A 22,322-nucleotide genomic window follows, 5' to 3' on the forward strand; every position below is an offset into this window, starting at 1 on the left:
AGCCGGATATCTCCGGAGTCAAGTAACTCCTCGGACATCGAGGCCTTCTCGTCGCAGCAAGACCCGACGAACTTAACATGAAGCGGAGCCCGTTCAAGTTCTGCCCCGTCTGTGGATCCAAATATCCACACATCGATGTGCATCCGGTCTGTAATAAATGCCTTTCGCCGGACCACAACGAAGAAAACTGCATGGCCTGCTCCAAGTTCAGGTCCAAGAAGACGCTCAAGCTTCGGCGCGCGGTGCGCCTTGAGGCCCAGCGAGCGACCCCGGCACCCGACAACATATTCGACGACCCCGAGGAGGAGGGCGATAGCCATCATCTCCAGATTTCGCCACCGTCGACGGAGGTCCAGGCCGATCCAGAGGAATACATCGGAGGACAGGCCCCAGACCTTGAATACGTCGAGGAGGTAGGGGACGACGAAGAAGTTTATGGGGCCGTGGAAGATAGCTCAGAGGAGGAGCTATGCCCCGAGGTCTACGTTATTGCGGCTCAGGTCACGGGATCGCCACTCGGCCTTACCCACGACCATGCACCGCTATCCCCGGCCCCGCCTTCTGGCCCGGCCACGGACACTCAAGCGGAGCCGCCATTGCCCGTATCGAAACCGAAACCTTCGGATCCTACGGGACACAAGATGGCCGACGTTCAGTCGAAAACGAAACCGAAACCTACGGACTCGACGAAACCTAAGATGGCCGACGTCCTACAAAAAATATCAAAGCCTGCTCCTTCATCGACTCCGTCGCCCTCCGGCCCACAAAGTCGAAGAAGGCTGTTGAGTCGACAGTGCCGCAGAAGGTGCACAAAGAACCCTCCTCCAAGAAGGCCGTCCATCAGCCGTCGACAACGGTTGCTCCGGCGCGGACACCTAAACCTCTTGAGACGCCTTCGGGCGCTGCTACGGCGCCGTCCGGTAAACGCACGGCCGACCCAAAGTCGACTAAAGGCCACGACCCGAAGGCCGCTGGCTCAACGCATCGGCACAAGGATGCGGGATCTGCAGCATCGGCGCCAAAGCCTTCAACGGAGCCCCGAAGCATTGCGGCCGAAGATTCGTCGACGCCAATACCGTCGACACCACGCAACCCCGACGCCACCGAAGATCGGCCGTCGGTTACGAAACCCTCTACCTCCTTTACAAAGCAGGTTGCTGACTCCCTTAAACGTATAAAGGAAAATACTTTGTCGTCCACGACTTCCACGCCATCGGCTCCGAAATCGGTGGACACACCTCAGAAGTCCTCAAGCAAGCTTCTTTACACTCTGCCACCGAAGGTGGCCCCAAAGGCCTTCGCAACCACGTCGTGCCAAAACCGTCGGATCCGCCCACACCAAAGGGCCTCTCGGATCCATATCTTGCCTCTGAGGAGCAATCTGCGCATTGCATCGATGCCCACACAGGGAAATTGACCCTTTATAAAAGGAAAATCACTTCCCAACCACTGGAATCATATGTTATTCCACTGAAGAAGAAGAGGCCGGCACAAGACATTCCTTTACTTGTTGAGCCTATTCTGCCACCACCGAGAAGGAGTCCATCGCCTTCCCCCAACCAATCAGGAGGGGATGATGATGACCAACAGGACCAATACAATTTCCCAGTTGACAATGACCCTGATGTTCAGCAGGACTCATATGGCGACACTGGGGACCAAAGTGGACATCAGGTGGTACAAGATCCACAAGGCTTTGGGGCACGTACATCTCCAACAGAGGATTCTGCTGCATTTAATGCTTTACTCGAACGGGCAGCAGCAAATCATAATGTGGACATGCATGCTGACCCGGTAGAGGAAGACTTTTTATTTGACACTTTCTCCGTCTCAGAGAGAACAGTTAAAATACTTCCTATGCTTAAAGGTGTCCTTAAACATGCCCCAGAGATCTTTAAGGAACCTACCAGGGCAAGGGTGGGGAACCCACGTATCGAGAAAAAATACAGGCCAGCACCAGGAGATCCTGCATATATTCGAGGACAGTTGCCCCTAGACTCGTTGGTGGTCGCAAATGCCCGCAAGAGGGCAAACTCCCAAACAACGGGTGAAGCTCCTCCCCCAGACAAGGAGTCGAAAGTGCTTGAGGCATCGGGCAAGAGGGTGGCAGCGCAGGCTGCCAATGTATGGCGTATCGCAAACACGCAGGCACTATTGGCACGATACGATAGGGCGCATTACGACACCCTAGAACAGCTCCTTGAACACCTACCTGATGAGTTTAAAGAAGCAGCCGAAACACTCATACAAGAGGGAAAGCTTATCTCCAACGCTGCAATAAAGTGTGCACTTGATGTGGCAGATACAGCGGCTAGGGGGATTAACACTAGCGTCATGTTGAGGCGACAAGCTTGGCTTCGCATATCTGGATTTAAGCCTGACATCCAAACTACAATCCTCAACCTGCCCGTCAATCCTGACACCCTGTTTGGTCCAGATGTAGACACCACCCTTGAAAAAATTAAAAAGGACAACGAGACTGCTAAGTCCATGGGGGCGCTTCAGTCTCAACAATTCAGGGGAAACACTTTTCGTCGCTCAGGAGCACGTGGTGTTACCAGAGGACAATTGGGTCAACAAACACAATACGCGAGGGGTGGTGCACAATCCTCGTACCCCAAACAAGGTAGAGGGGGTTACAGAGGTAACAGTGCCAAGGGCAGAGGCAGAGGAAACAACAACTCCCGCTCCTCTGCCGCCAACAAACAGTGACTCTCTGTCACTGCCCCTGACCATACAACACCGGTCGGGGGGAGACTCCAGCAGTTCCTGCCAGTCTGGACGTCCATCACCACGGACAGGTGGGTGAGAAAACTTATCCAGTATGGTTACTGTTTGGAGTTGACATCCACTCCTCCCAACATTCCCCCAAGACACCGTCCTATGTCGGCAGAGCACTTGCACTTATTGCAGCAGGAAGTACTGGTGATGCTGCAAAAAGGCGCAATCGAGCTCGTGCCAGTGGAAGAGGAAGGCACGGGGGTCTATTCCCTGTACTTCCTCATCCCAAAGAAGGACGGATCCCTCAGACCTATTCTGGATCTACGCCCCCTCAACATGTACATACTGTCAGAACACTTTCACATGCTGACACTGCAACAAATCCTTCCCCTGCTCAATCAAGGGGACTTCCTAGCAACCTTGGACCTCAAGGATGCTTATTTCCACATACCACTCCACCCATCCCACAGAAAATACCTCAGGTTCACCATTCAAACAGGCACTATCAGTTCAAAGTCCTACCCTTCGGGGTGACTACTGCCCCCAGAGTGTTTACAAAGTGTCTGGCGACAGTGGCGGCGCACCTCAGGAGACAGAACATACATGTCTACCCGTACCTAGACGACTGGCTTGTTCAAGCAAAGTCGGAACAACAGTGCGCCGCGGACATGTCCCACACTATTCAACTCCTTCACAGCCTGGGGTTCTCGCTAAACTACCAGAAGTCGCACCTTCAACCAGCCCATGTGCGGCAGTATCTGGGCGCGACAATAAACACCCTGACTGCTATGGCTCAGCCAAACCCAGTCAGAATCGACAGCATTCAGTCGCTGTGCCAAAAATTCAGACCGCAACACTCCCTCCCAGCGAGAGTGTTCATGCAGTTGATCGGCATGATGGCCTCCTGCATCTTCATAGTCCCTCACGCACGGTTGCACATGCGTCCTCTCCAAGAATGCTTAGCAAATCAGTGGACACAGGCTCAGGGACAGCTAACAGACCTAGTGTTGGTGACCGGTCGGGCATACAACTCTCTGCATTGGTGGAATCCACACAACCTTTGCAAGGGCCGACCGTTCCAAGAGCCAGTGCCACAGATAATCCTAACAACGGACGCATCTCTCCAAGGGTGGGGAGCCCATGTGCTCCACTACACTGTGCAGGGACTGTGGTCCACCCAGCAGCAGACGTTGCACATCAACTACCTGGAATTGATGGCAATCTTCATGGCGCTGAAGTCCTTCAAAGTACATTTGTGCAACAAAGTCGTGTTGATCCGGACGGACAACATGACAGCCATGTACTACATCCAAAAGCAGGGAGGTACGCACTCTCCACAGCTGTCTCGTCTGGCTCAGAGCATGTGGAAGTGGGTCATTCAGAGGAACATCTTCCTCATGGCGGAACACCTCCCAGGCAAGGACAATCAGATGGCGGATCTGCTCAGCAGGTACAGCCACCAGATGCACGAGTGGGAGATACATCCATCAGTACTCCACCCGTACTTCCAGCAGTGGGGTCATCCACAGATAGACCTGTTTGCCACAAGGGAAAACGCAAAATGCCAAAGCTTTGCCGCCAGGTTCCCTCACCCAGAATCGCAAGGGAATGCGATATGGATGAACTGGTCAGGCAAATTTGCATACGCTTTTCCCCCAGCGCCTCTCATTCCGCTGGTGGCAAGAAAGCTAAAGCAACACTCGATGACTCTCATCCTGGTTGCTCCAACATGGGCACGCCAACCATGGTACACCACGTTTCTAGAACTTTCCGTGGTACCGCATCAAAGGCTGCATCTCACATCCCGGCTCTTGACGCAGAACCATGGCGACATTCAGCACCCAGATCCGCGACAGCTCAATCTGGCGATCTGGCTCCTGAAGTCTTAGAATTTGGCTACCTCAACCTGCCTCCGGAATGCATGGACATCATCCGGGAGGCACATAAGCCCACTACCCGAGCTTGCTATGCAGCTAAATGGAAGCGGTTTGTCATGTACTGTGCAGACAACAAGATCAACCCGCTAGATGCATCCATTCCTAACATCATCTGCTATTTGTTACATCTTTACAAATGCAATCTAGCGTACGCTTCCATTCGGATACATTTATCCGCCATAGCGGCTTATCTCCAGAATAGGCAACACCTCTCTGTTTTCAGTGTGCCTGCCATTAAAGCCTTCCTAGAAGGACTGAAGCGAGGCATTCCTCCAAGAACACCACCAGCTCCAGTGTGGAACCTCAACGTGGTCCTCACTGGGCTGAATGGCCCCCCTTTTGACCCACTGCACTCCTGCGAGATTCAGTTTCTCACATGGAAAGTGGCTTTTCTCATTGCTATCACGTCGCTCAGACGTGTTAGTGAGCTGCAAGCGCTCACTATCCAAGAGCCATTTATTCAGATTCATCCAAATACATTCTAACAGGGTAGTGCTCCGCACTAACCCCAAATTCCTTCCTAAAGTGGTGTCACAGTTTCATCTCAACCAAACTATTGACCTGCCTGCATTCTTCCAAAACCCACAAACGGTAGCAGAAAGAATGCTTCATACATTAGACGTTAGGAGGGCGTTGATGTACTACATTGACAGAACACAACCCTTTAGAAAGACACAACAACTTTTTGTTGCCTTCTCAGCACAGCACAAAGGCAACCCCATTTCCAAAGCAGGAATAGCCAGATGGATTGTTAAGTGCATTCAAATCTGTTACCAAAAGGCTAAGCGCACTTTAACAATACCCCCAAGGGCGCACTCCACAGGCAAATTGGGGGCCTCCATGGCTTTCCTGGGGAACATTCCTTTGGAAGACATTTGTAGAGCAGCCACGTGGTCTACACCGCACACATTTACCAAACACTACTGTGTCGATGTGCATTCCAAGCAGCAAGCAGCTGTAGGACAGGCTGTTCTCAAGACACTTTTTCAAGCTTCTCCAGCTGGCACGGGCAACCGCCCTTAATGGAGGGACTGCTATATATTCTATGCAAAAGATATGAATTTAGCAGCCCACATGCCTCGAACTGAATATGCTACTTACCAGTATGCATCTGTTCTTGGCATGTAGGGCTGCTAACATTCATATCGCCCGCCCTCCTCCCCGGTGCCCGTAGCGGCTGCAGACACTCTCTCTATATTCATCATTAGCATGGACATCATTTACACTATCGCACTCCATCTTTGCCACAATGGCTAAAAACAATCTTGGGATGGAGTCGATGCCCATGCGCACTGTAGTCCAGGGGAGGAGCCACCTATCTCGTGATACTTCGAAGACTCTTCCAGGACAACAATGTGCAATCATCCGGACCCAACACTAGGCGGCGATCTATGCATAAGATATGAATGTTAGCAGCCCTACATGCCAAGAACAGATGCATACTGGTAAGTAGCATATTCAATCTGGCCCTTGAGCAAAAGGGTGGATGGAGAAAGTGTCCTGATTCTTTTTGATTTTATCAAAAAAGTATAAGGCCATATGTTCTACCCATATCGTCGAAGGGGTAAACATCCTAGTCGCCGCTCTGGAAGAGGAGAATTCTTTCACTATTTTAAAAATCTCCTTGCTTTTGTTTTCAGCAACATCGATTTTCAAGGAAAAAAAATTGTTTTTTCTCCTCAAGAATAAGTTTATGGTAGGAGTTAATAGCTTGTTTGTAGACTAGTTTCTTGTTAATATCGAAGTTTTTACGCCATGCTCTCTCTAGGCGCTTAAAAGCACTCTTGCTTTTCTTGAAAGCAGGCGTAAACCAAGGGGCAGAAGCTCGCGAGGACTGGGCTGAGCGGGAGCAAGGGGGTGCGATCTCCGCTAGTCAGAGCTGGAGCCAGTTGTCCAGGCAGGCAGCATCGTCCTCAAGGTTTCCGCTCAGACTGATGGGATGATTTTCAAGAGCCGCCTTCAGAGCCACTGATGTAATGAGATGGAAGGGTCTGAAACTGCCCGTGCGGGACTTGCCCTAGGAGTTAGGGTGAAAGGACTCTTGAGAAACCGTGAACTCCAGGAGGAAATGGTCCGACCACACAAGTGGGAGGGTTTAGGGATAGTTTCAATGTCTAGTGTGGAGAAAAACTGGTCCAGAGTGCGGCCCTTCTCGTGAGTCGGAGACTGAAAGAAAGGAGTCAACTTAAACATATCCAGAGATTCCATTAATCTAATGGCGTCCGGATCGTCGGGCTTATCCAGATGGACTTTGAAGTCGCCTAACACTATGCAATGTTTATATTTCATCGTCAAAGGGGCGACTGCATTACTGATGGAGTCATAAAACAAGCCGGAAGGGCCAGGGGGGTCTATATACTACAATACCCGCCAGTGATTGATGGGGGGGACACCACCAGATGGAAAGCGAAAGTTTCAGCTCGGACAACATCGTCGATAGGGAGAAGGGTGCATGAATAGTGGTTCTTAAAAATAATAGCTATATCCCCACCTGTACCTCTAAGGCGGTCTTTCCTGACTGTAGGAGAGTAGGGTCTGCTTCCTATGGTCACCCCCACTTTTTGCTGTGATTCTCTGGTTTTTCGACTTTAATGTGGCTGAGGGCCTGCTAATCAGACCCACAGCCCAGCCGTTCTCTCTCTAAATTGATACCATGTACTTTAGGTACATACCAGATTGGTTACTGGGTCACCTTTGGGAGCCCCTGTATAGTGTACCATAGGGACCCAGGGCATAGGTGCACCTAAGGCCTACCAGGGGCTGCAGCATGTATTATGCCACCCCTGGCTGGCCATCCAAACTGACACCACAGGCTGATCACTCAGCTTGGGTAAGCTGGTGTAATCACCCCTTGCTTAGATATAGTATACCTATATCTACCTATATATATAGACACATATGCACCTATAGGTCACTCCTATGGTAGGCCTCGACAATACTGAAGGCAGAGTGCTGGTTTTATGAGAGGGTGCCCTAGCATGAGCTGAGCCCCTCTGCAGCTTTCGGAACCATCTCCTTATAGCTGTTCTATGATATAGCCATACCATATACTCTTAAGTGCATTATAATCTTCGCGGTTAATGCTAACTTTGGTTTGGCTTTATCAAAACATGTCGTGTAAGGTGTCAAACACTTTGGAATACTACGCCCCCCCCCCCCCCCCCACCAGTCCTGGCGGCGGGGGTAGCATTCCACCCTTCTAGAGGATATTAAAGGAGCAGAAAGTATCTGTTTCTGTCTTCAGGTCCATGACTCCTTTACTTTTACGGGAGCGTTAGTATATCGTCCACCGGGTCAGCAAACTCAGTTTTTGGAAAGTATTGGGGAAGTGGTGAGCAACCTGACACTAAAGTTCTCAAACTTTACTCTATTAGGAGACTTGAATCTTCACCTGGACGATACTACCGACCCCAGTAGAATCTGTTTTAAAGATATCATGAATGTCTTCGGGTTAACCCTGCGAACTTTAGACCCTACCCACAAATTGGGCCATATTGTGGACTGTATTAGCTCTAACCTTGACTCGATTAAAGTAGAGCCCCCCTGACACAAATCTGGTCAGATCATAAATTCATTGCATTTAGTTTTCTAGCAGACAGTAGTGTGGCATTAAAGAAGGATGCTCAAAGTAGGGGGATAAACACACCATGTTGGAGTAAAATTATAGAACACCCTGACTTTCTGAGATGGGCGAAGGCGAGTAAACCTATCCTGACAGGGAATAGTACAATAGACTATCAGCGGTTTGGGGAATGGATCAGTGAAATAGGGAATCGGATGAAACCCTCTGGCTCAGATCCTACACCCCGCCCTAAGAGGAAATCGGCACCTTGGTTCTCGACGACCCTAAAAGAAACATTAGGTGAAATCAGAATACTCGAACGTAGATGGCGGCGTCATTATGATAGTAAAGAACATGAGGTGTACAAAACGGCTAGGAGGCATTATCATGCTCTTATTAAACGGGCAAAGGCCGACTTTTACACAGCCGCTATCGAATCCACAAAAAACAAGCAGAAGGAAATCTTTAGAATAGTTAATATTTTCAGGAACCCCAAATTTCTGACACAGAATATTCCACCTTCCCAGACTCTGTGCGATTCTATAGCTAATTATTTTGAGCAAAAAATACAGAATCTTACTAAAGACTTTCCTCCTTTCGAACCAGCTGACCCAGATGAAATTTCCATGGCCGATACAAATACGGCTTGTTTAAGGGCTTTTAGCCCGATTAGCTTGGAGGATACTCGCCAAGCGATATCCTTAATTAAGTCAGGATCCCCTTTTGATCCATGTCCCCCGGCGCTGTTAAAAGCCATGATAGAGGAGGCAAATCCCTTTATATATTCCATTATTAATTCGTCAATTTTTTCTGCTGAGATTCCATCACAATGGAAACTCGCAGCAGTGAAACCGCTCCAGAAGAAGCAAATCCAAGATCCCACCACTCTGTCCAATTTACGTCCTATCTCACTCCTTCCGGTACTCAGCAAACTGGCGGAATCATTTGTTAACAAGCAGCTTACTGCATTCTTAGAAGGGAATAATATACTTCATACTAATCAAGCGGGCTTTAAAGCCCAGCACTTCACTGAGTCTGCCCTTTTATTTACAACTGAAACTATACGAGCCGCCATGGATCAGGGCAAGAAGGTTGTCCTGATCCTTTTATATTTATCTGCAGCCTTTGATACGGTGTCCCATGCTATCCTTTTGGATCGCCTGATTACAGCTGGCATAGCAGGAAACGTATTAGAGTGGCTCAGGAACTTTCTGACGCATAGGCGTCAAGTGACTACCTTGGGGCAGTTCTGCTCAGGAGAAAAGGTACTGAAGACAGGGGTACCACAGGGCTCAAGTTTGAGCCCAACGCTTTTCAATTTATATATGGTCCCCCTGATCAAGTTAATCCTTGTCCTCGACAAAGACATGGCGAATACAGAACAAAATCTTAAAAACTGTCTATCTGCAACGTTCATGTGGATGAGAAATAACCACCTGAAGTGCAATTCCGGTAAAACGGAAATTCTGCCATTTGGACTCAACAATCTATTCTCCCCTCAGCAATGGTGGCCAGAGGATGCGGAAGCTCCTCTGAGCACAATCAGTGCAGCACGAAATTTAGGGATCAAGTTCGATGACACCCTATCATTCAAACAGCAAGCAGTGGCAGTAGCAGGCACCTGCTTCAACATCATAAAGGGCCTGAGGAAATTTTTTGCTCTGCTACCCCTGGCGGCCAGGCATACGGTGGCGGTGGCATTAAGTACTTGTAGACTGGACTATTGTAATAGCCTATATGCAGGGACGAACAAAGCGGCCCTTCACAGGCTCTAGATGGTCCAGCACGCTGCCGCCCGCCTGGTACTTAGATGGCCCAGGAAGGCCTCGGCTGCACTGGGTGCCCTTCATTGGCTCCCCATCCACAAACGCATCTTGTTTAAGGTCCTAATTATTACTTTTAGGGCCTTGCATTCACAGGGCCCGATATACCTTCGCAACATTTTTGCACGATATCATCCTTCCCGAAATCTTAGGTCCTCTACAGCCAACCTGCTCATTGTTCCCAAGTTTAGGCTCTCTACTAAGGGAGCTAAATCCCTGGCAGTGATTGGCGCTAGGGCGTGGAACAAACTCCCCCATCATCTGCGTCAGTTTTCATCTGAACAAGCTTTCAGAAAATCTCTTAAGACCTGGATATATATAGTCTCTCGGATCCAGCATGCAGAATATTAGTGTGAAGCTCATCACCACCATGGACAGGACAGCTGTAGACCATCTTTCAGCTGGTCAAGAGTCAAAGCGCCAAGATGCTCCTTGGAGTGAATTGCGCTATATAAATGTCACATCACATAGAGGGAAAAGACATGTTGGTTACTGCTTTACCCGGTTAAAGTTAAACAGAGCTTCAGTGTAGGAGAGTGGGGTCTGCAATCCCATGGCCACCCCAGATTTTTGCTTTTTGCTTCACTGGTTTACGACTTTCCCTGGCTGTGGGCCTGCTAATCAGACCCACAGCCTAGCTGTTCTCTCTCTAAATTGACAACCATGTACCTTAGGTGCATTTACCAATTGGTACTGGGCCACCTTATCAGTCCCTGTACAGTATACCTTAGGTATCCAGGGCATAGGTGTACCCAGGGCCTACCAGGGGCTGCAGCATGTATTATGCCACCCCTGGCTGGCCACCCAAACAGACACAACTGGCTGCACGACAGCTGGGGCAAGGTGGTGTAAACACCCTTTGCTTTAGATATAGTTCCCTATATCTAAACCTAAAATGGACACATATTCTCCTATCAGTCACTCCTATGGCAGGCCTTATCAATCCTGAAGGCAGAGTGCTTGGAATCATGTGAGATGGTGCTCTGGCATGAGCTGAGTCCATTTGCAGCTTGCGGAACCAAGTCCTAATAGCTGTTCCATGATAACGCTATACCATATACTCTTAAGTGCATTATAATCCTCGCGGTTAAATGCTAACTTTGGCATAGCATTATCAAAACATGTCGAGTAAGGTGTCATACGAATTGGAATACTAACCCCTCGCCAATTCTGGCGACGGGGTTAGCATTCCACCCTTCTAGAGGGACACGACATGTATGTAACTGTGAACCCCGGTTAAAGTTAACTCAAGCCTCAGCTCCACAAAATGGATGCTGCCACCGAGACACAAGTCTGCCCTCCTGCTGCTGGGAGTCCTTCCAGCGAGGGAGACCTGGACAAAGGGTTTCCTGTCAGGTGGCGGTGCCAGCACCGTCCCAGACAGGATTTTGTGTATCCCAGGTAGGCAGGGCTGAAAGGAAGGTGACTGCAAGTGGCACCCCGGTGCTCACTGTGCATATGCCGGCTCAAACCAGTTCCAGGGGCACCCCAGCCCCTGAGCTGGGGAGAGACCGGACAAAGGAGAGGGGTGTAACCACCCCCCTCCTGGTCCCACCCATGGGCAGGACCTAGTCGCACGCCAGCCCCTTTTCTTAGCATAAAGGTAGGAGCGGGCACCCTTCCCGAATTAGATCATCTTGAAACTTGAACGACTTTCTACGAAAGGAACTCTTGACATTCTCTGAAGACTCTCCCTTGTGGCTAAGGAGTAGCCACCCTGCACCAGCAGGCACCATCTAAGCGCTTGCAGTTTGCTGCACGTCCATCCTCTGGATCAAGACTGCCCAGCTCGACGAGACCCGGATTCCCTGCCATCTCTGACCTCTACCTGCATCATCAGCCCAGCTGAGATTCGTGGGTGTGACGAGACCCGAGGGACCGGCTATCTTCAAGACCTGCACGACGCTTAACCAGCACGACCTCCTAGGGACCCTCGAGTGAGTGCACTGGGGTTTGAGAAGCCCCCAACCTAAGCAGCTCTAGCACCGAAGTCCAGCTCCCCAGCATCCACGAGATCTGCGTGGGGCCCTTCTGCTTCTTTGCTGCATGCCACGTTGTCCGGTCACTTGCCCGTCGGCTAGTGACCCTCCTGACGACGTACCACGACGTTTTCACCGCTGGTCTAGGTCCCCTAGACTGGCCCTTGCTCCTTGTCCAACAAGAAGCGCCCTGGACCCTCCTGGTCCACTCCAGACGCCATTTTGACTCCACCGCCAAGGTTTGTTGCTCCAATCTTGGATCCAGCATCGCCGACAGCAGACACCATCGTGGGACAGCTCGCACCTCCAGCCTGGACGCCGACAACGCCTCCTGGCCCGTGTAGCTGCAGAGTCCAGCGTCGCCCACTCACCTGATCGCGGTGACTTCATCCGGTGCCCTCCTGGTGCCCACACAATCACTGGCTAGTGATTGAGAACTGAGTCCCCTCTGCTTTCAGGTCGTCTCCATCACTGATCCAGCCTTGGATCACACCGAACATCTTCACTGGTCGCCTGCCAGCAACATCTTCTTTCAGGCTCCATAGACTACAACGAGGATTCCCGACGTCTTTTGAACCCTATGCAGCCGCAGCCCCTGGGCTAGGTAACACGAGCATTTCGGTGCTCCAGCACAGGTTCACCATCCTAGTGTCCAGATCCTTTTTCGTTTTTAGTCTACCTAGTCGGATTCCTCCGGAAACAGTAACTTTAAGAACTGCTAGCATCCATAGACTTTGTCCCGCATCCCGCTTAAGAGTTCCCACTCTGCACCCGGGTTCCCTAGGCCTCCTGCTCCTAACCTGAGGGTTCAGTAAGGTAGTCCTAGCGGTCCTGAAGCCTCTGGATCGTGTTACTTACCTGCTAGTATTTCGCATTCCACTTTTGAAGTATATGGTTTTTCGTGCCCCTCGGGCATTTGTGTAAATTGTGTAACTTGCAGTATTTTCGTAAGAGTTTTGTTGTGTGCTTAGCTCCCTGACTCATAAAGAGTTCAGGGTAGTCTTGTTATACATAAATATCCTTTATTTTCATAACACTTGTGTGGTGTCCTTTCACTGGGTGTTCAAGGGGTAATGTGATGGTAAAACAGCTGGCTTAACACGCCCTCTAGAGTTTAGCCTAAAGGCTGCTTTTGTCCACGCTACTAGGATAGCTGGTCTATAAGGTTGACTTACAACCACTCATCAATAAGGGTTGTTTGGAATGATACAGAGTGATCACTAGAATAGTGAGCACTATACATCAGGCCAACTTCTCACACTCAGCATCACAAAATGGATGGTGCTGCCACAGACACGAGTCTGACCTCCTGCAGCTGGACAAAACTCCGGCAGGGGAGGCCTAGGCTATAGGTTTCCTGTCCAGGGAGGTGCCAGCACCTCCCCAGACAGGGTTTAGTGGATTGGGGCAGGAAGGGCTGAATGGAAAGATGCTTTTCCAGACACTGCCTGGGGCACACAAGGTGCTCCATGCATAGCCCGGTTCAAACCAGTTGCTGGGGCACCCCAACCTTGCTCCGGCACGAAACTGGACAAAGGGAAAGGGTATAACCCCCCCCTTCTCAGGGTCCACCCATAGGAGGGACCTAGGCAGGTAATCCAGCCCCTTAACTTAGTATAAGTATAGGAGCTGTGTCACCAGGACTTTAGATTATCCTGGAAAGAAACTTTGATACTGAACTCTTGGACCTTCAACATTCTATTCTGACTAGAAGACTGAAGTGGGATCAATGACTGGTGCCGTCTTATATTACTTGTTTACCTGTCTGTATATTGATATGTATTATGTATGTTATTATTATCCTACCATGTCAGTGACTATTATACTGCTTCCATTATCTCTGTTCATTCCTACTGCCCTTACCCTGTCTTTGTGAAGCGCTCTGATATCTGTAAGGATCTTGTTCGCGCTATATAAAACTTTGAATAAATAAATAAGGAGTGACCACCCTGTGCAAACAGGCACCACCAGTAACTTGCCGGTTTGCTGGAACCCGACGACTCAGCGACACAGGAACTGGACTCTCACACTTCTCTGACTCCGACCCACATCCACAGCAAAGCTGAGACCCGTGGCGGACACGAGAGACGTGGGACCAGACACCCTGGACATCCTGCATTTTGCTAACAGCTCGACTATCGAGGTACCCTCGCAGTTGTGCATTGGGGTACGAGAAGCCCCAGACCCGAGCGCCATTTGCACCGAAGCTTAGCCCTCCACACTCCACGAGTGCCGCGTGGGGCCCGCTCTTGCAGTTCAGCTCGACGCGTCTTCCGGTTCATTGCCCGTTGGCTAGTGAGCCCCCTGAAGACTTTTCTTTTGAACTAAACTGCTTTCCTGGTTGCTCGCGACTGTGTTTAGACACTGCACGCGGGCCTCCTACTTCCTAACCTTTGGTTGTTTAGTGTAGCCCCAGCGATTCTACAGACCCTAGGCCTACTGTCTAACTCTCACGTGGTTCTTATACCACTTCTTTAGTATATGGTTTGTGAGGCCCCTAGGGCATAACTGTATTTGTGCAACTTATCGTATGCTAATTGAGTAACTTGTGATGTACTTTTACCTCTGATAAAGAGTGCAGAGGGGTTGTGTTTAGAATAGATACATATATATTTGATATATTCCTTTTGTGGTGTCCTTTCATTTGGTATTCAAGGGATTACAATTGGTAAAACAGCTGTCTTCACATGCTCTCTGAAGTATTAGCCTGATGACTGCTGGTCCATGCTACCACTAGGATAGCTTTCTACAAGGTTGACTTTACACCCACCATCAATAAGGGTCGATTAGACTGGTGCAGGGTGCCCACTAGAATAGTGGACATCATATGCCAGGCTAACTTCTCACACTGACCAACTGAAACTTCTCACACTGACCAACTGATAGCCCTTCGGGATGGCCGTGGTAATAATCGGGTTTGAGACATCATTAAGCCATGTCTAGGTTAACAACAAAAAATCCGGGCTAAAATCTTCTAATAAATCATGTATCCTGAGCGCATGTGTCCGGATAAACCGGGTGTTGAGGAACAGGCCACGCAATCTGCCGTGCTCATGGGATCGCCTTGCTTTACGTGTGCCGAAGGTACCTGGGGTTATCAAATTACATGAGGGGCCCTTCTCAGTGGTAGTGGGCACCCAGCAACATCGAGGGCATACCGCTGTGGGGGAATCCGGGTGGGGAGCTGCAGCTCACACCCTCGCTCAGTTCCCGGAGCCTATTGCTACTATAACATATGAAGGGCTTAAAAGCAGCAATGTTACAGGCAGCATGGCCGTCGCCGTCCGCTGGCGGGCGCAGACGGGCTTGCCTTTTGCGCGCCTTCGGGCGCCCGCTGCGCGGTCGGAGCATCACGCAGTAACTAGTGTGTGAGGCTAAAACAACTAGAGTGCTGAATGGTCTGACGGCCCGCTCTGACAGACGGGTTACCGCAGTTCCGGTCGTAAGGCAGGAGTAAAGGGAGGCGAGATTAAAATATAACAATTTAAAGGCTAAAACAGTTAAAAATCAGGTTCAGTGCAATTCAATTAAATAAAACGCGAGACAGTGCAGAGTGCAAAAATACATTAGCAGCGGTTCCGCATCGCGATATACAGCACACATCCTAGCAACCTGGTTTGCGGACGACTCCGTGAGCCTATCACAATAGTCAGAGCGTCTGGTCTCTTTGCATCTGTAAAGGATCACCAAATGTCTGTGTGTGACAGACCAGGTAGAACGTCCACATGGCTAGAGCGTTGAGGCAAATTTGATGTATCCTCAGGCGATGCCTGACCTAAACTGCGTGTTCTGTACACTGAAGGCCTCATCGGTGCTTAGCAAGCTGGAGGGTCATTGAGGCTTAGCAGGTAGAGGTGGGTGAATCGCTTTTTTAAATCTGTAGTAAGAATATATGAAACCTCTTATAATGGCACCTGATTCCAATGTTTTTTTGTTCCCCTCCTTGCCAATTTTAAAAAAAAGTCAGTGCAGTGAGAAGTGCACTGAAAAAAGAATAGTTGTGCTGTGTCCTACACTGTCAGGGGCTAAGTAATTGTCAGAAAGTGGCTCTATATATACTGGACCAGAATAAGGTACAGTGTGTATAGAGTCCGCCAACCCCAGAGGTATAACAGAGGTTAAAGTCAGGGCTGAACTTACTCTCTACAGTGGTAGCTTGGTCGAGCAGTAAGGCAGTACCAGAGGACAGTGTAAAGCAATTGTTGTACACACTCAGTTAGCAAAGTTTTCACACACTCAAGGACTGAACTCCAGGCCAATGGTTTTTATATCCAAAGGTGTAGGTGTTTTATTTTTAGAACCAACAGGTATCAAAATATACTGTTCTCAATATGAGAGTTCTCAAATGAGTACTTTGCAGAAAGGCAATTAACTTTGTGAACATAATAGGTACAGGGGTTGCAGTAGGCAACACAATTCTACACACATTTTAGCATTGAGCTCAATGGGTTTTTCTATATAAACACAGGTGATTACTTTGTAGATTACTTTGGTAATTCCAGGACTGGCTCCTAGGTTCAGTCCTAGGGTCTAAGCTGAAAACAGTTTAGCAAAAACGTTTTAGGTATTGTAGTCATTTTTCAGGAATAAAAAGCTATTTTAAAAGTTCACAAATCTGGCAATGTTATCCAATGGGAGAAAATTCAGGTTGCAGGTAAAGTACGATCTCGTTACTTTTGTAACCCAGCACGGGTCTCCTGGTGCCAGCACTGGGGTCTCAACTTAAAACAGGTAGGTAATTACGTTTCAGTATTTTGTTTGATTTTTAATGAATATTTCTAGTTTTCAAAAGTAGACACAGAAGAAATTTCATAGAAAAGCAGACAATGGATTCCTATGGAGAAAATGCAGGTTACTAGTAAACCCGCTAGGGATTACTTTTGCGGTTCAGTACTGGGCTACAAGGTACATTACTGGCTCCTCTCCTGATAACAGGTGAGTGTTTCGGAATTCGGATGATTTTATATGAATATTTTACGTTTTCAAGCGTGGACACTTAGAAGATTTTTCGAGTCAGACCAGTCAATGTTATTCAATGGCAGTTAAGTGAGTTACCAGTTTCCTGGTGAGTACTCGGCTGGAGAAGTTGTGGTTCTGTTTTTTGAAAAAACACTTGGCCAAAGTACATTACAACATTTTATAGGCACTAATCACAATGTTTCAGTTGTATTTAACCTGTACCAAATTGTATATAAATAGCACAATTGAATAGGCACCACACTGTTTTGCTACAAAAGAAAGTAATCATGTACCTTGCATTGTTGAAGATCGAATGTTAAAAAAATGTTAAATTATATATATTTTTTTAAGATTTACATGACGGAGTCCTGAAGAAGGCGCAAGCCGAAACGCGTGTAACGCAATCCGCCAATATAAAGTGTCTAATTTTGCCATTTTTGGAGGACACAAAATGTACATATATCTGAACAAATGTAATTTTATAGATGCAAAAGTTGTAAGTAACCTATGTATCTTATAATCTGCATTCAACCAAAATCAATCAAGGTCAAGCACTTAAAAAAATGTCAATGAACTGAACAGATATCTGACTGGAATTTTTTGGTGTTTTATGGTGTTTTATAAAAGAATTGAGATACACAATATGTATATAAGAAAATAAGAGTATCTGATTCCAATCGTTTAAAAGAAAAAGAAAAAATATATTTTGTGATACAAGGTTGTCCTGTTGTGGATATAATGAGGTACAGGTTAAGTACAAGTGAAACATTGTGATTAGTGCCTATAAAATGTTGTAATGTACTTTGGCCAAGTGTTTTTTCAAAAAATTATATTCCCTGTCCTGGCTAGTTAATCAAGATTCAGGGGCCCCTTTCTTTACAAATTTGAAGTTGTGGTTCTGGGAATAGACTCAGGGGTCCCCCAGGGTCAGGTAGGTACAGTTGGTTCAGTCCCAGGGGCGGCCGGGTGCAGAGGTAGGTTGGCCCAATGTTATCCAATGGGGGACAAGGGGCCTTTGGTTGGTGGCTGCTGCCTCGCAGGCCACGCGGCTGTGGGAGCTGGGCTCCTGGTCACTTGCTCAGGGCAAAGGGGGAAGCAGGATAGGACAAAGGTGGCCCAGCCAGCGGCACTCGGGCAGCTGGGTGCAGGGTGCTTTTGACCCGTCGGGCGCTCAATGTTATTCAATAAAGATCTTTAAAAGGGAACAAAGGCTGCCGGCTCGGGGACGGAGGATCTTCTGGAGCTACCAACACTTCGAGGGGTAAGTTCGGATCTTGGAGGATAGGTAGGCACCCAGGAGTTGGGCACAGGGAGCCGTGGGGCGCCGGGTGCAGGGATGACTTTTGAGGTCCGGAATTCTTACACCCTGCTGGTCGCGGTCGGAGGGTCCTTTGTCCTGAGGCTGCAGGCGTCGTCAGGGTTGTCGAGGAGGGTCTTTGGGCACTGGACTTCGGATCCCACTCACCGGGGGGATGTCCTCAGGGTCTTTGTCCACTCGGGCACGGCTCGGCGGGTGCAGAGTGGGTTGGTCCGGAGCTTCCTGGCTGGCACCAGGGGGGGTTGTTGCAGCAGAGCCTCTGCTGATGGGAGTCCCAGTCTTTAAGAGGGACAAGGCAGGCAGGTCCTCTGGGTGTCCCAAGGTTGCTGTCCGTGGGAGTCGCCGGGATTAGGCAGGAGCAGGTTCCAGGATCGACAGGCCAGTAGGGCTGGGGCCAAGTCAGTTGTTGTTGTCCTCTTGTTAGCAGCTGCATGGCGGGTCTTCTTCTTCTTGATCTTCTTTCTTCTTTTCTTATCGGGATCTCCTGAAGGAAGGTTCAGGTAGCCCCTAAATACTGAATTTAGGGGCGTTAGAGGTAGGGCAAGGGCAGGGACCAATGGGTCTCTGTCCTGGGGTGCGTACACCCCCTAGCCTGCTCCTCTCCAGTGGGAGGGGGGCAGGAGCCTAGCTGTGATTGGGCAGGGCTCCCCATCTACAAGATGGCCGGAGCCCAGGGTCGTGCTTCACCTCGTCTCCTCCACCTGAGGGGTGGGATTGGCAAAGGCTGGCACACCCCCCTTCCTGATGTAGTTTTTCCCACCAGTCTTCCCGCCAGAGTGGGGGCAGAACTGGTGGGGGGCTGGTTGCTGGGTACAGCAAATGGTCTGGAGAAGCTCTCAGAGGCGGCATGCCTTTGAAGCTTCCCCCTGCCCATCCTGGGGGAGGAGACCTAGCACCTCGCCCAGGATGTGCCTTGTTGCAGTCCCAGGAGAGCGGGGGCTCTCCAACCAGGGGTCCAGCAACATGTCTGCTGTGTGGCAGCCTAGGCAGCCTTTCAGACAAGATGTGGATTGTAGGTTAGGTTTCAGGGGGCATCTCTAAGATGTCCTCTGTAGTGCATTTTGCATTAAATCCCACACGGGCATCAGTGTGGGTTTAATGATCTGAGAAGTTTCATATCAAACTTGTCAGTCTTCAGTGTAGCCAAGATGGTGCTGTGGAGTTTGTAATGACAACCTTCCAGCACCATATACTCTTAATGGCATCACTGCACTTACAGTGCCCAGGCATGGCCCTGGGTACTGTAAGGGTACAGGGCTCATGCACCTGGGCCCTCACCTCTGGCATCGGGCACCAAACTAGAGGGGTGACTGAAGTATGCCAGGGCAGTGGGTTCTGTGGGCATGGCACACAGGGATGTGTGCCATGTCGACTCTTTGTTTAGTTCTGTACTTAGACACGCAGCCTGCAAAGGCAGTGTGTGGGTGCCAGGGTACAGAGCCCCTGAGGGGGAGACTATAAGTGCTGCAGTCCTCAGGGGTCTTCTCTGGTCACCATGCCCTGGGTACCTACGGTACCATTTACTAGGGGCTGACAGGTGGCCAGAGATGCCAATTGGGTTTTAGTTTCAACACAGTTTTAGGGAAGGAACACAGGCCCTGGGCACCTGGTTGGCAGTAACCCAGGGCACACTCAGTCAAAGAACATCAGCAGTTCAGAAAAAAGTGGGGGCATACCAAGCAAAAATGATGGCACTTTCTCACAGTAATGTGATCATCTTAATGGTAATTCCTTTAAGCCAAATGATATAACCCCGCCCTGACAGGCGGGCCTTGGTGTTGGACCTACCTTAAGTACTAAGAGGACTGTGCTGACGGGGGCGACACAGCTTCCCTTCTGGGGAGGCTGCTTTCAGGATTCCGGGCAATGTATTTACCTTGATGCACTTATATTCTGATGGACACTTCTGACTGCAGATTTCCTCACTTTGTGAAAACGCGACACATTAGACTGGATCCGGAGATTTTGTTTTCTGAGCAATTCCTCGTGCCCTGGAAGCGATGGTCGTGCGACCCCCCCACCTCTACTTGTCACCGTCAGTTCCTTTCTGATACAGAGCTCTCTCTCTCAATGTCTGTCATACGACAGACGTCATTTTTTAACTTTTCAAACTTTTTCCAGTGTGCAAGGGACATATCTCAACCTAAAGCTCTTGGTTTGGCTCAGTGTCGAGGGTGCCGATACGTTCTCACTCCTGAGGTAGCTTCTAAGGGAGGTTATCATCACACTCAAAGTCCTCTGGTAAGTCAAAGAAAAAGAAGTCCAGACACGCACCCCCTCTTCCCGGCAGGCGAAGTGTTGTGGACATCGGGTTCCCTCGACGCTGTGGTCTTGGTCTCTGACCTCAGATCCAAACCTTGGTTCTAATCCAAGCAGAGGTTCTAGGTCCATCGGTGATCCTGCAGCAGATCCAGGCCTTCAGAGAGGGCCTTCTTCGACTCCACTGAATCCCTTTGGAGTGTTTCCGGACCCCAGGGATCCGGGAGGGCCTTAAGTCTGGTTCTTGACCCGTTCTAGGGTCTACCTGCTAAAAAAACCCTACAGCGTTGAGACCGCCGCTGGCAACGACACTGGAGGTGTCCTTTCAGATTCGGAAGCGAATCCACCTGAATCTTGTTCTTTGAACACTCACCTGCCCCGACCTCAAGTCCAAGCAGATTTGCTTCCTTTACTGTATAACTACCTAGAAGAGCCACAGAACGACAATGGCAATTCTCAATTAAATGAAAATAAGAACTTGTTCCTGGACAGTCAAGTGGCCAGTGTCCTAGACACTTGGCCAGATGGGGCCTCCACTCCCCTCCTGTTCTTTGCCACCTTTGCGTTGGTGATCAGATGAGCAGCGGATGGATTGGACTTACAACTTATATCAGCTGAAGTTAAAACTAATGTCCCCTGGAAACAGGGCAGGCCTCTTAATAACCTCTCCAGCCGTTCAAGGATGCTTTGACAAACACTCACCTGGGCTAAGCTATGATGCCCCAACCCCAGCACCGAGCCTACCTTTGGCGCTGTCTACATCTGTCTCTGCACTGACCAGAGACTGGCACCAAAACAGAAGGTAAGGAAAGTCACAGGAAAATCCCTGGAAAAACTGCTTCGCTATTTGGCTAAAGGTGCTACTTGTATTCCATTCGTCCAACACACATTATTCAAAAAGATACGTCCAGTTAAAATTTCCACACTAAAATGTAACAATTACAATCTTTTATTTTAAAAAAATAGGATGAACAAATATCCTATGCAAGTCAGTTTAAAATTTCAGCAAAAAAGATTTTCCTGAAAGCATGTCTAATAAAACAATATTTTTTTTTTAAAACATTGCACATTTTACTTCATCACATTTGAACACAATTGTCCTCAGAATCTCATACACTATAGGCACAGTCAAAATAAAACATTAGCAAAATCCTGATCATTAAACAGAAAACACATTACATTAATCTACAAAAGAACCCCTAAGAATGGTAGCTTTAGATGTTTATGCTACAACATTGCCTGATCCAATTGCCTTCTAACTTTTGAACTGGGAGTCACAGTATCAAGAATTCATGAGTATCTGATTTTCCCTAGGCTCCACTTGGATTCTGTATTAAGTCAAATACGTCGACGCGTTTCGGTGTTGACCCCCTGGATGCGGGAACACCTTCTTCAGGACAAAACGGTTGTTTAATGGGGTTCACCGTCTTCCAAAATTAGGAATCCGTCTCTAGATAGGAGTGTCAGGAATGTTATTTTGGCACCATAGTACGATACTTCTTTCTGTGCCTACTTATTGTCTGGTTAGAAGAGGACCTTTAAGTTGTTTGGACAGGTTGGGCAGTATTGATCTTATGGCTTTTCCTTATTAATCACTTATTCGATTCCATTATAGATCTCTGGTCCTGGAATCTTTTCAAGTTAAAATATCTGTTTCAACGAGGGATCTCTTGTATCGTAGGTATTTGCTTCTGCCTCGTTTTCTCGATTTCGAGAAAACGAGGCAGAAGCAAATACCTACGATACAAGAGAACATATCCAGTT

The 22,322-nt window shown here is 48.9% G+C and overlaps 1 protein-coding gene across 2 annotated transcripts in view; it reads left to right on the plus strand.

Annotated features, from left to right (window-relative positions):
* CASP2 (caspase 2) overlaps positions 1 to 22,322 on the plus strand; it is a 182,307-nt gene that overhangs the window by 147,646 nt on the left and 12,339 nt on the right. The window lies entirely within an intron of this gene.

This window comes from Lissotriton helveticus, chromosome 7, assembly GCF_964261635.1.
Source record: "Lissotriton helveticus chromosome 7, aLisHel1.1, whole genome shotgun sequence".
In the NCBI taxonomy this organism is placed as follows: Eukaryota; Metazoa; Chordata; class Amphibia; order Caudata; family Salamandridae; genus Lissotriton; species Lissotriton helveticus.